The sequence below is a fragment of the Oxyura jamaicensis genome, chromosome 5 (assembly GCF_011077185.1).
Source record: "Oxyura jamaicensis isolate SHBP4307 breed ruddy duck chromosome 5, BPBGC_Ojam_1.0, whole genome shotgun sequence".
NCBI classification, from domain to species: domain Eukaryota; kingdom Metazoa; phylum Chordata; class Aves; order Anseriformes; family Anatidae; genus Oxyura; species Oxyura jamaicensis.
This window is the reverse complement of record NC_048897.1, coordinates 8,288,837-8,302,328: the sequence shown is the minus strand read 5'-3', so window position 1 is coordinate 8,302,328 and position 13,492 is coordinate 8,288,837. Positions and strand designations below refer to the sequence as shown.

At 39.0% G+C, this 13,492-nt stretch overlaps 1 long non-coding RNA gene across 3 annotated transcripts in view; it reads left to right on the top strand.

Annotated features, from left to right (window-relative positions):
- LOC118168296 overlaps nt 1-13,492 on the top strand; it is a 287,029-nt gene that overhangs the window by 128,041 nt on the left and 145,496 nt on the right. For all 3 annotated transcript variants that reach the window (XR_004751473.1, XR_004751474.1, XR_004751472.1), the window contains exon 3: nt 5,169-5,224. This is a non-coding gene — a long non-coding RNA (uncharacterized LOC118168296). The remainder of the gene's footprint in view (nt 1-5,168; nt 5,225-13,492) is intronic.

Below are 13,492 nucleotides of genomic sequence, written 5' to 3'. Positions count from 1 at the left end.
CTGAGCGCAGTTGAGGTCTGGGTCATTTGTATGCCACTGAAATGCTTTTGTGATGCTCTACGGTGGTTTCTGCTAAGAAACATTTAGGCCTTCTGTTCCCTCTGACCAGTACTGCTGGGTTTGAACCAAAGTGGACTTGTGAGTGCATATCCAGGGGGACTGGAGCTGATCCAGCCCCGAGTCTAGAGCAATCGTAACTCAGCCCTTTTCCAATAAGTGTTTATAATCACTTTTAATTATGTGCATGAGAAATAACTAATTATGAAAGTGCATACCTTTCCTCCCCCAAGAAAATGTACCATAATTATAGTGCTTGTTAGATTTTGTAGCTGATGTAACTATTGTTAGCAGAAAAGGTACTAAACATAGAAAATATTATTTCCTTCTCCCAAGTGTTTAGTATAACAATATAAGCATTGACCGTTGTGTACTTTGGTATTATTTTCCTTTCCTGCTTATAGTCCCTTCTCATGTTTCTCCATCATTTTAGGCCCCTAATAGGGATAGGATGAACCCATTGATGTCGGCACATGGAGGCCTGCTAGTAGCATGCCTTTGGTTTTAGTCTCCTAGCAGCAGCCATTCATGTTATGTGGGCTTTCTTTTTTTGGGCATTGCCCACCCCTGAAACTGACTTCAGGCATTTTTCACTGCCTGTTCTGCATGAATAGCCACAGGCCTCTTGCCAATTGTCCCCCCTTCTTGAAAGCCAGCCTCAGCCAAAGGCCTTTTCAAGTGTGATCCCAGAGTGCCACACAGGCTTTCAGGGTATTGTTGTCGAGATGAGGGCCCTGCACTGGAAAGTGGGGTCAGAAGAGAAAGCACAATAAGGGGTGATGGAGGCTTCATGCAGTCCTCAGATGCTGGCCTGTTTATTAATTTACAAAACTAATGTCACTGTCTTTAGAGAAGAGATTGAGTGAAAAAGATGCCCTTTGAAGAGGAGAACTGCTTTTGATGCATTACCAAAACATTGGTCGCCTTATTAAATTGATTTTATGGAAGCAAGTACAGCTAATAAAAGTTCAGAAACACCAATAAAGTATTGAAGGTCTGGATTCAGTGTTTTCTTTTTTTCCTCATCAGCTCAGACACAATTCATATTAATGGGTTTTACAAGTTGTCCTTGGGCAAAAGATCTTTCCATATAATGGGTGCAAATATCTGGTCTCCCTTATGCATGTCACACAAACCGTTAGTCAAGGCAGTACAATAATGCAGGCTCTTTAACAGAACTCCTCCTCATACATAACATGATGAAATAAGCATGCATTTTTTTTTTCTTTTTTGGTGTCTGGGGAGGAACTGAAAAGGTAAGGGTCTATGAATCTTGAATATAATATAAACAAATGGCTTGCCTTATCACAGGTTTCAAAGCTAGGTTTGAATGCTACTCTTGCAGTCACTGCTGGTGCAGATTCGGTGATTTAGGCAAGCAGTTCTCTGATTTGCCAGTTCGTATAACATTAGATGGAGTCTGTTGTCTAGTAGTACCTAAAGTTTACATTACACCTCAATCTGAGAGCCACCTTGAGAAGAAATGCAGCTCTTTGGCTTCCCTACTCTTCCTCTTTCCCATATCTGGTTAAGAAAGAGGCTTACTGTATCCCTTCACAGTCACATGCATGGTGGTTTTACTTTGCTGACCACCTGCCACTTCACAATGCTAGCTCCTTTCCATTGCTCTCCTACCAGTGAACAAAAAGACAGAGATATTGCTCTTTGCATCTCAGGTCAGCTCACAAATCAGTCTGTCATACAGAGTTGAATCTTGTTCTCTTATTGCCCTAAGAAACCAAACCAGGACAAGTGTCCTTATCTGCAAATGGCTTATCACTTCCACGAGTGCTGTCAGGAACGGCTGGAGATATGTGATGACTATCATTGTGGATGCTACTTAGGATTGAATTTAGGGACCTCCAAAGCCACAAGTCTGAAACTCTACAGCTGGAACTAAAGATGACTGTCATTAGATTTGTACCCTTTGTATGCTGAATGCAGAAGGAAGGCATTCCAGTCTGACCAGTGGGTTACAGATGCAAGATTAGGAGTCAGTTTTAAACATGTGGCCATAAATGTATGATTGAAATTTAAGTGCTTTCAATTAATGTAGATCAAAAGAGACTTTTGTAGTTGGACAGACTTTCAAAAGTACCAGACTTTAAGCATAAATCTGTCCAGTCTTCCTTTGTTTTTCATAACTTGTCTTGCCATGTTTGTTAATTATGGAAGGCATTTAGGACTTGCTCTGTCTCATCCAGTTTCTTCTCTTCTTTAGTGCTCCAGCAGTGAAGTCAGCAGTTTTACAATCCACTGCCTTGAACCTTGAAAGTCATTTATGGACGGCAAGTGGGTGTAAATTGCTAATGGTAGCATTTTAAGTCTACTCTGTATGCAAGGCAATGCAGATTGATCCATGGAAGAGAAATAGTCATAAGGTAGTCATCCTCCTGGTAGCAGAAAATAATTTAAAAGGTTACCATCCTGCCTTTAAATGATAATGCAGAACAAATAGGTTTATGATGAGGAAGGCTCTTGCCTGAAGCAAATACCACTATATCACCCAGTACGGTAAACATTGGTAACTTTTAATGATATGTTTGATTCAGTTTTCAGCTATGCCACAGATACTGATCCACACAGATTCTGTATTAGTCTCCATTAATCTCTCAAATACTTATGCTCCTATTTGGTTATAAATGTATATGTTTGACATCACACAAGTGTTTTTTTACTCAGCAGAACACTGAATTACCAATTTTGGGGTCTATTGGTAGCTGATTCTCAACAAATACCTTTTTGTTTTGGAAAGAGTCAGTATACTTTCAAACACAGAATTCTCTGAAGAATAAGCAGTCTGATTAGTGAATACTTTAGCGGTCTGGTGTTTTGTATTTTGTATTTGCAAAGATATATAAATAAATAAAGAGTGGTAAAGGGCTTTTGCATATATCATCCTCTAATTAAAATTGGCTAATTTGAAAATGGCTTCTTCAATAAAGTTTAACAAGTCAGATTATACATCCTCGTATGGTTTCATTAGGAGTCTGAAAGTCAGGGTAGGTAAACAGGCCAACTATCTTCATGTAACAGTAAGTCATGTTTTTCTCCTATTAGCAAAGAATCAGTTGCTAAACTTACACTGCTTCAGTCAAGGCTGAAAGCTACTAACTGCACCTGAAGGTTTTTATATGAAACATAGCATCTTTGCAGAAAAGTCTATCTTAAATGCAGCAATAGGCGTGGAACAGCTCTGCAGCCTGTGGCGAGAAACCCATCACTCTCGACCAATTTGGGACTTGCCTGTACAAGACCTGTTTATTTAGGCTTTGGGTGGAGGGGAGGATTTGTTCTCCATATATAAACAACCACAGATAATAGGATGTCAATAGACATATTTCAATATTTACCTTTTAAAAATTAATCAAATTAACCACAGTAAAAATAGTAAGATAGAAATATGGCAAGCTTCTCATGAATTGTTTTCCTTTTCCTTCCTTACGAACACCAGTAACCAGTCAGAGTGCCAATGAAAGCTATTCTGGCAAACTTGGCACTCTCGTGGCAGAAATAAGCAGTCATGACCAGGTCAAGAAAATCCCCATAGTGGGGAAAGGTTTTATGATGGCCTAAAGGCAGTGATGGATAAAAAAAAAGGTGTCTGATAAAGATAAGGGTGTGAGTAATTCTCAAAATAGATTCAACATTTTGGGTCAGATAACAAGCTAAACAGATTGTCCAAGGTTCTCTGAGTCTCACTGAGGTAAAACTCAAGCAACAATTTTATGGGAACAAGGCTTCACATGACATTTCAGACTTCTGCTTCTGGTTCATCTAAAAAAAATAAATAAAACAGAAGTATGAGAATGAAATACATTATTTTAAAGGGAAGTCGATGCAACAAGCTTTATAGTTGTTAACAGTTTTAATTTGGTTATCTTTGACCATAGGTGTGATTCTGCACTGTTTTATTCTCACTTTAAACCAGTATCTTTTCTCTAAATAGTGGGGTTGTGTGTGTGTGTGTATTTTTTTTTTTTTGATCCCTGACAATACCTATATCCCAAAGCAGTACTAGCAGTGGGACTAGTGTTAATTGGGGTTAGTAGTGCAAATTTCCATATTCCCCTCCACCCCCCCAGCTTTTTTTCTTCCTTCACACAGCTATTTATCATCTGAAGGAAAAGGAGAGAACGGGCAAGTCAAAATTATTTTTTAGGAAAAAACTAATCAAACCTGTCTTCCTTAATCAGATACTGTTTTCATTTCATTCCACAAAATAGATAAACTGCCAGAGAAAATTAGGTTAACGGAGGAGCAGGGACATTGTGCTATCTTTGGAACAGAGGTTTAGAACAAAATGGTCAAGCTACGAGGGATGGATGCTGGTGGCATTTTGCAATGGGAAGAATACAGTCTTCCTGAATTAGGTTTTAGAGACCACATGAAATCCTTCTGCAACATACTCCAAAGATGCTATTTAGCCTATCTTAATTTAAAACTACATTATATTATCCTTGATGTAATGAATGTGAAATCTCCTGTGAAAGGGGAATGCCCAGATCATATCACTATACATAGCCTTGGTGGCAGGTAGGAAGTAGTTACTTCTATTGTAGATAATCTGGCATTGGAGTGTGATATTTTAAACTGCTTGTAGCATTTTTTCTGTCTTTCTGTCTTTTTCAGCACTTTTAGAAAGGTTTATCCTTTTAACACATGACTTTTGGAAAGATTCGACTTCCCAGTAAAGCTGAGGGGGTAGATGAATTTTTGGAGGGCAGTCTGGCAGTGAGAGTTCACAGATATAGACCGGTCTGTAAAATCTGGCCCTCATTTAGTTGCCCAAATGACAGCTGAGCTATTTTAAAGTCTTTACCTCAACTGTAATGGCCAGGAGCCTGAAAAAAATCTTAATTCTGCTTTTGAATCACTTTAATCTGCATCCCTGCTTCTACTTATGGGAGTCATTTACTGACTCCTGCCTGATTCCTTCTGTCTGTCTTATTCACACTGAAGGAGCTCCTGAGCATGGATCTGCAGATAGGCTGGGGCAGAGTTTTGTTACCTCAGAGTCCCTCATGAATGAACCGATTTCTCCTGTCATTGCTTCAACAGCAAGCTTCTTCAGCTCATAAAGACTTTGTTTTCTGTTTTTGCTTTTGCAGAGTAGTCCGAAATGATCAGAAGATCCATGGGAATAGAAGCGTTCAGAAGGAAGAAGGTATGGTTTCAATTAGTATTCTGCTTTATCGGAGTCTACATGTTTCACAGAAATATGCTAATTTTGACAGGATTCAGACATTAAAGTTTAGGTTTGGTTTTGACCAGGGAGAAATACAGTTACCTCACATAAAAACTTGTGTGTGTGCTTTTTAACAGAATACAAATTAATTTTGAAAATATTTTGTTTTGTTTTGTTTTGTTTTTATTGCAAAACAAAAAACAACATCAGGGATTCAGAACCTGTACAGAAGCAAATTTGTCATTTACTGGCTATTTCTTGACAATTATGAACATGGAAACCAAAGAATCTGTCTCATTACCATGGTATTATTGCTCTCTTCCTAGTTCTTCTACTCTGGAAGCGTGACTGATCTGTAAAGATTTAAATGGTAATAAAGTGTTAGGAATAGGATTTCTGTGTGGTCCCTGTGCCAGCATCAGAGAAAAGATCCAATGCAGCTAATCTGTTCAAATTTAATGAATATCCTGCTGACTTTTAAGGGAGCTGGGTGCCTGACTACCCTCTGAGACTTTAAAAATCTCCTATTTTAGTAGGACTTTGTCAGGAAACCAGATCGAGCGAGTCCATACAGAAAATGCCATTGCTGTTCCTACAGGTTTCCACAAGACATTTGACCCCTCCCCTCCCTTTCTTCCTTCTTTTTATACCTCTCTGGAATGCAGATATTTTGGTTAATTTTCTCCAGCTGTCACATAGTCTCACAGGAAAATGACCTCGCAGAGTGACCACTTCCCTTAGTCCTTGACTTAAGTAGATTTTTTTTTCGGAGCTTTCACCACATCATCCACATCACTGTCTGGTGTCTTTCATGAGTCAGGAAAAAGCAGAAAGGAAAAAAAATACCCTTTATAAAAGAGGAACCAAACCAGATCAGTTTGAATCAGTTTTATCAGTTTTTGTTGCTATTTCAAATCAGTTTGTGTAGCAGAAATTTAACATTACTCATTCCCACCAAAGTGTGGGGAAGTATTAGCATTTGGATACCTTCCTTATAAGAGTGTTTTTAGCATGCAATTAGTTGATTCATTTAGTAATGACAGCAGTCTCAGCAAATTTGAGAATCAGACTTCTTTATTCTTTTGTTCTTTTAAATATGCTATCCAGAGGGGAATTTTTTATTGCAGAAACTACGTTTCAAGTTTAGTTTTCTGAAATAGCATGGTGAAAAAAATCAACAAAACATGGTGTGATAGATATCTATGGCTTATGAAATACAGAAATGAAATGCAGATACCTCAAAATCTAAGGGTTTATGCAGTACCGTGATAAAGAGAAGGACATATGTGACATGAAAAAATTGTGATGCATTTATAGTTGGCTTCCCTCACTCCTGAGTGAAATGATGTTTTATCCTCAGTTTTATTCTTGCAAGGAATTTGAAGTTAATGGGCTATTCATAAATGTAATGTTAAGAATGTGCATCAGTCTTTGCAGAATCAGGGCCTCCCATTTCTTCAGGAAAAGGAAAATGCAGGGCCCCTGCATTTTCATTCTCAAATTCAAGTTCTGTGGTTCTCAAAAAGAGACTGAAGTTTTAGTTTGCTGTGCATCTCTTTCCTCAGACTTTTTGTAGTACCTCTTGTTAACATATCTTTCCTCTTCCTCTGAGTGCTTTTTGTAGTTATCATGAATGGCTGGTTAGTAAGGCTTGTAGAATCCCAAGGATTTCTAACTATAAGTTTTCCCCAAAGGCATTCTTTACTTCTTCATACTTTGATACTTTTTTTTTTTTTTTTTTTAACTTTGAGTTTATTCTGTTTGCCATCACGAGTTTTAAGTGAATGAGAAGAAAAGAAGGATGGGGACTGCGAAGAAACTGCAATCTTTACTATACCAGCAAATGAAATTTCTGTGCTCTCTCTAAAGGCTATGTTTACATCTGTTACGTCTCGAGAAAGTGCTTCATTCCCCTGCTGTTTGAAAGTGATATAGAGCAATTCCGCACTGTAATAACTTTTGATATTCTATATCTTATGTTTTGAATGAGTATCCCAAAATCTTGCCATTTTCTGTAGCTGTTTGGGAAGTCTCCTTCAGGGAATTTTAGTGAACATGTTCTTTTTGAATGTCTCTGTGTCATATGAATGCTATATTGAGACCGTTCAAAGTGATCATGTAGCTGTCATTCCTTTCTTTAATATTCCAAAGTTAGTATCACCAGAGCTTTTAGTAAGATATACTTTGGATTTATTTTTTTCTTTAATTTAATGCTGTACTATAGTTTAATGCTTTACTTTAATGCTTTACTTTAATTTTAGGATTTAGAGATTGATTACTTGTTCTGATCTCCAGCAACTTAGGCATTTTAGAAAGAAATTGAAACAAAGTTTTATTGGTTGGTGGTGTCAAATAGGCTCTCTGGTATAAATATAGGCCTAACAAAGCCAGGTTCTAAAATCAGACTACTCTTGTGCAGTGACAAGACTTTGGGGTTTTCTGCCCCATCCTCAGAGTAAATGCGTGGCAGGGTAATGAGTTGGCATACTTGAAACAGCAGACCTGAGGTACAAGGGGCTGAGAGTTGGTTGTCAAAGTTATTATGGCATGTGCCTAGTACATAGCCTCATGGAGATGGGCTGAATGGAGCTGGGGCTAGAAAATATTTGATCATTCCTCAAAGGCGATCACAAAGGGACTGAGTTAGGGTTGACAGTAAGGAAGATTGAAGTGTAATTGTTGATTACTTGTTTTTATCCTTTTGATAGTTCTAGGGTTTTTCTATACATTTTAAGGATGTCTCAACTTTAAATGGAATCATTCTGGTTTATGATGGGGCCATACCTTTCTTCTCCTCATAGCCATAGACCACAGTAACGGATGGGAAAAATAGCTTTGTTCATTAACACACCCAGCTGGATCACAGACAGCTAGTTAAATAAGCTTACCAGCTGATGTGCGACTTTGGCACTGTTACTCAGGTTCAGCGTGTGGTCAAATGGGCTGTTTCAGCTGCTGATGATTCAGGTTCCTGTCTATTCCAACCACTTCTCTTCATTCATTCCCTTAACCCCACAGCTGGAACCAGATTCTGCCAAAAGATGTGGCAAATCTGAGGAAGCAGAAGGATGAGGGATGGTGATACAATTGCTGCAAGCATGTGGAGGGTCATAAACACTTAGCTGGAATTAGCCATGGCTTAAGCAGTGTGTTCAACTGTGCCCTCAGTCATATGCTGATCACACTTGCTAGGGATGCCATCTTAGCTGGGGTTGTAAAGGCACGTGCTTTCGGATCAACACCGTCAAGTTGTGACCTTGCTGCCACTTGGAAATTGGAAATACACATATTGACTATAGTGTAACTTGGGAATAAGGGAGCAAGATGATGCTTTAAAACGGCATGCAGCATTCTTCCACTTGCATGTCTACTGAATAGACTTGACTTGATGAACAATCCCATTTATTTCAGTGGAAATTCTTTCAGCATAAGCTTTGGCTGAAGTGAATAAAAATGATGGCATCTTTTCCTAAATTATTCCTCTTTGCATGAGCTGATTTTTTACAGCTAAAACCTTTGGAATTCAAGAAATATGAAAAGCATGTTTTCTGAGTCCTTTTAGCCTTAATCACAAAAGTAATGGAGAGTAGTCCTAATGGCATGATGGTCTTATATTCATGCCTTGTTCCAAACACTTGCTTATCCAGGATGCAAAATATTAACAATTTTAATAATATGGATAATAGATATAATAGCTATTTTCTTGGAACTAGTATCTGTAAGGTATTATAGCTCAGAGTTACTTTACCTCTCAAAGAAAGGCACACAACTTCCATCTCGCAATTTTTTAAATCAGTCAATATAGAAAAAAAGTGGTCTCGGTGAATTGTTTAACCTAGAAGGTGAGTATTGTACCTCTTGTGTTTATAAAATGAAAATGGGTTGTTTGTAGTGGCTGTGCACATACAATTGCATAAACATTTCCCTATTAATTTAGATGGATTCTTTGCATAGGATATTTCAAACTCTAGAAATCATAAGAGGAAAAGAGGGGATGAAGAAGGGAATGAATACCATATTCCAACTGATAAGTGTTTCCTCACATGTATATGATTCAGGAAAAGACTTCAGCATATGTTTAACTTTAAGCATGTGCTCAGGTCTCACTGGATTTAAACATGCACTGATCGAGGATGCTTTCTTAAATAGAAGCAATATGTTGTCCCAGTGAAGTCAACTTGATTTGCCAACTGCTCAGATCCCCCTCGTGTGTGCAGTTGGTTCTTTAGAGCAGCTCCTGCCTCCAAAATGAATTTTGCTCTTCGTTGTACGAAGTGCAGTCTGTCCAGTGACAAAGTTTTCTTACTATCAAAATAAACAAATGTAGCATAATGGGGCTGCAGTCTTCTTTTGTAGACTATGGGAAAATAATAAATCTTTTACTATGGCATTTTTTGTGCTATCATCCCTTTTCTTCTGTCTTTTCCATGTGACCATTGTCTCTAAGGCCAAGGAGTTCTGGCTGCACAAATACATGAGAAGTTGCTTTATTATGGAGGGGGAGAATAAAAGGTGTTGAGTGTGACTAGGTCATATTCTTGTCAGTCTCCTGTATTTAGACTGCTTTCAGCTTAGTTTTTGGTGACAAACTGCACAGCTGTAATGCCTTACATTTACCAGCCTGCATATATGAAAGATGTGTAATGTTAACTAAGCCCTTTCCCGTCCCTCTTGGAAGACCACCCTGCCTGCAAAATCTCCAGAGGAAAACACGGCATGTCCTGATCAGAAACTGCCTTTGTTGGCAGAAATACAGTATGTTGCATTAACCAAAACAGCATTTTTAAAAACATTTTTGATGGTGGCTGCTTTTTATTTAAATATTCATTTTGCTTGTGTAAACGGATCTCATTTGGTCTTTACATCCCGACATCACAGGAGTATCTGAAAGCCTTGTTTACATTTAGCAGTGGAAATTGTTTCAAGCCTTGCACAAAACCTTCAAAACCTGATACACTCAGAGCAGAAAAAGGACCGGATTCTCCTCAGCAGTCCCCTAAACAGCAGTTTTCTCTGGGATGACCTTTCTGCTGATGAAAGTTATCTAATCTTTCCTCCCCACTGACAGTGCAGTTTTTCTGCTGGGTGGGAGCCGGCATACTGTCAGTACGAACCCAGAGCTGCAGGCTTCACCAGCCGGGTAGCTCTGTCCATGGCATAGTGCTCACATCCTTTGGTGTTGGTGTGGTGGTTACGCTGGTGACCATTTGTGGCTTGTATTGAGCAAAAGTCATTTTCAAAACTTATTCCACTTCTCTAATATTGGTTTCTCTGGGCATTCACTTGTGGCTCTGTATTGCCTAGCTCCCTGACTGTGTGTTTATCAATACATGGCATTTGTTTTCTGAGCAGTAAGTGGGGCAGCTGCAATTACCATAGAAATAGTAATAATCATATTGTGCTGAACACAGCCATTTACTTACCAGCTGTGAGCACGGGAAAAGCTGGGACTGTAGCAACAACATTTCAGCTCTAATTGTATGTGTAAAGGGAAAGCCTGGAATAATTGACTCCAGGGGGGTTGCTATAAATTCACAGTGGCACAACTGCACTTTGAACCTGGTCCCAGGCTACTCGTACCTGAACCACCAATACAGTCTGATGACATAACAGACACAGCTAAACACTATCCTTCTTGATCCTTCTTGACTCATGGGTATGAAGCTTCTTGCTTCAACTGTTACTCTATGTACATGTCAGCACAGCCTAAAATACCCTAGACCATGTACTTGATTTTGCAAGGTACAAGGTTTGTAGAAGTAAACCCTTCTCTCTAACACCATTTCAGCAGTGTAACCTCATTCCAACAAGTAGGACAACTCCTGATTTACCTCAGAATAACCTCAGGGGCAGTTGGCTAATCTCAGGGTGCCGGGTTGAATCTAGGAAACTATAGCTTGCGATAGTGCTTTCGGACTGGTGATTTACAGATGGCCCTACCGCTCACAAAGGTCTGAACCATAAACCTAGTGGTGACAATGAACCACTTATTTTCTGTGTCCTGGTTTTCCCAAGTGTGAGATGGTTGTAATTATGTTAATTTACCTGTCTTGTAATTATGTTAATTTACCTACTGTGACAAGAAAATTGCTGAGCGCCTATAAAGGGGTATCAAATTTGTGGTTCTGGAGGTGAAATCTCTAGGTTTAGACTTTTTTTTCAGGTCCCAGGACAAATGTCTATCTTTTCCAGTCCACCAGTCAGTCCTTCATTCCAGAGGGCATAAAGTAGGAACCGTCCTACATCAAAATCTTGGCCTTGTTTTATGCATATGTCTAGTTTTTTGTCCCACTCTGAACATACTGAGAGGTAGCACTCTCGTCTCTGTAATCTCAAAAGTTTTCTGCAAGAAAGGTAAATATTACCGTCTGCATTTTGCAGATGGAAAAACAGAACAAAGAAGTTAAATGGCACAGTCTAATATTAGAAAGAGATAACAAGCATGGGAACAATGCATATGGCCAGCAATTGCAGGCTCACTGTTCAGGATCACAGTGGAAATTCAGCTGAAGGCTAGACTCTGCATGTGCATCTAGAAGTGTCTGCTTTCCTGCATATCTCCTTATAGTGTGATGTATGTACTCACAAAGCCAGGTGCAGATGTCATTATGGTAATAATATTATGGAGCTTTATTAGAGCATATTTTCCAGTCTGGTACTAATCCACTCAAATGTCCATGGAATAATACCCCCAACTTTTTTTCTTATTGTATGTCATCTCCCACTCTTCCTGTGAGATTTAGGACCAGTTTCTGGATGGATAGAGGAAGCAGCTGGCATCCTAACCTTACCCTTCTGTCGACTTCTGTCTTCAGTGGGAATGGAAGGACCAACTTCTGCCAAGTTTCTTCATACTTCTTAGGTCTGTGGGGGTTTGGGACTTTTTTTTCAGTGATGATGGTGATTTTCAGATAGTCTTGTGGATCACTTTCATGCCTTTCTTTGTGCAAAATACAAGTGATTTTTTTCCATTTTGAAAGCAATTGTGTGCATTTTTAAAATTTATTTCCTGTGTTAATCTCATGTTTCCAATGAAGCTAAAGAGAGAGACAGTGAGTGCTGAGAAGGCTTTCATTCATTTACTGTATTTGGAATACAGGAGGAATAAAACTTCATTAGCATAGAAGTCAGTTAGGTCCCATACTTTTAGCCCCCAAAGGTCTTCCTGTTTCCTTGTGTTTTGATAATGCATCTGACACACTGCTAAATTGCTGGGAAAGTTAGGAATAACATTAATTTAACAAGAGAGTTAGATTGAAAATATGCTGTAGAGCTGGACGGCTGCTTTTGCTTCTTTTCTAACTGCTTGGCATTCCTGATGCTGGGTCTTGGTTTCTGTAGCCATGCAGCATATGAATCAGAGAGAACCCACCCTGTGCTTTGGCATAACTCTTAAAGCACTGACAGTTCCTCTTTCTTCAGCAGTAATTAAACAAGTAAAAACTGGTTACTTTGGTTAGCAGATATAAATGTGGAAAATATTCACAAATACATATCACTGGGTGTGTGTGTCTAAGGAATCTGGATGAGCTGTGGTTGGACTCTCCTTTCCCACATACTTACAACAAAGGTGCTTTATCCAACAAAGCAATCTGGCCAAGGTCTTTTATTTCAGCTTATTCATGTTCTCTTTTTATTTGTAAGGCTTGAAGGTTTGCTGATAGTGCAGTTCAATGCAACCCTTAGCGATAGGAGGCACTGTTGGGGATAGGACTCGGCAAGAGGAAAAATCAGTTAAAACCAGGATGAGACATTCTCGTGGAACTAAGGGCCAGCCTGTCCTTAAATTTTTGTACTGATTTCTCTCTTCCAGTTAGCTGCACAATTAAAGAGTGGGTTAGCACGGATCTTAGTTTGGAAACAATTAGTAGACCAAAAAGGTACCTCTTATGAGAATAAATTCTCCAGTAAATAACCTGTAAATAACCTGGCGTCAATGTGCTCATTGTGAGACTGAACGGGTTGTATTGCTCTGACGGCAGGGGCAGACATATCTAGAAGCAGAGCAAAAATGAGTGCAGGCAAACCTAAACGATTGTTTAAATAACCACATCTTCTGCGAAGGAAGTATGAGCTAATGACAAAACATTAGTGGTGTTTCAAGAACAGTGTGTTTAATTACAACTTTCTTTCAGGCTCCATTTATGGCCATAGGCTGAAGAAAAGCGCTCCCTTTGCCTCAGTGACCCCTTTGTAAAATGGGAATAATCAAACCAGAGTTTACAAATCCAGAAAAATATTTTGTGA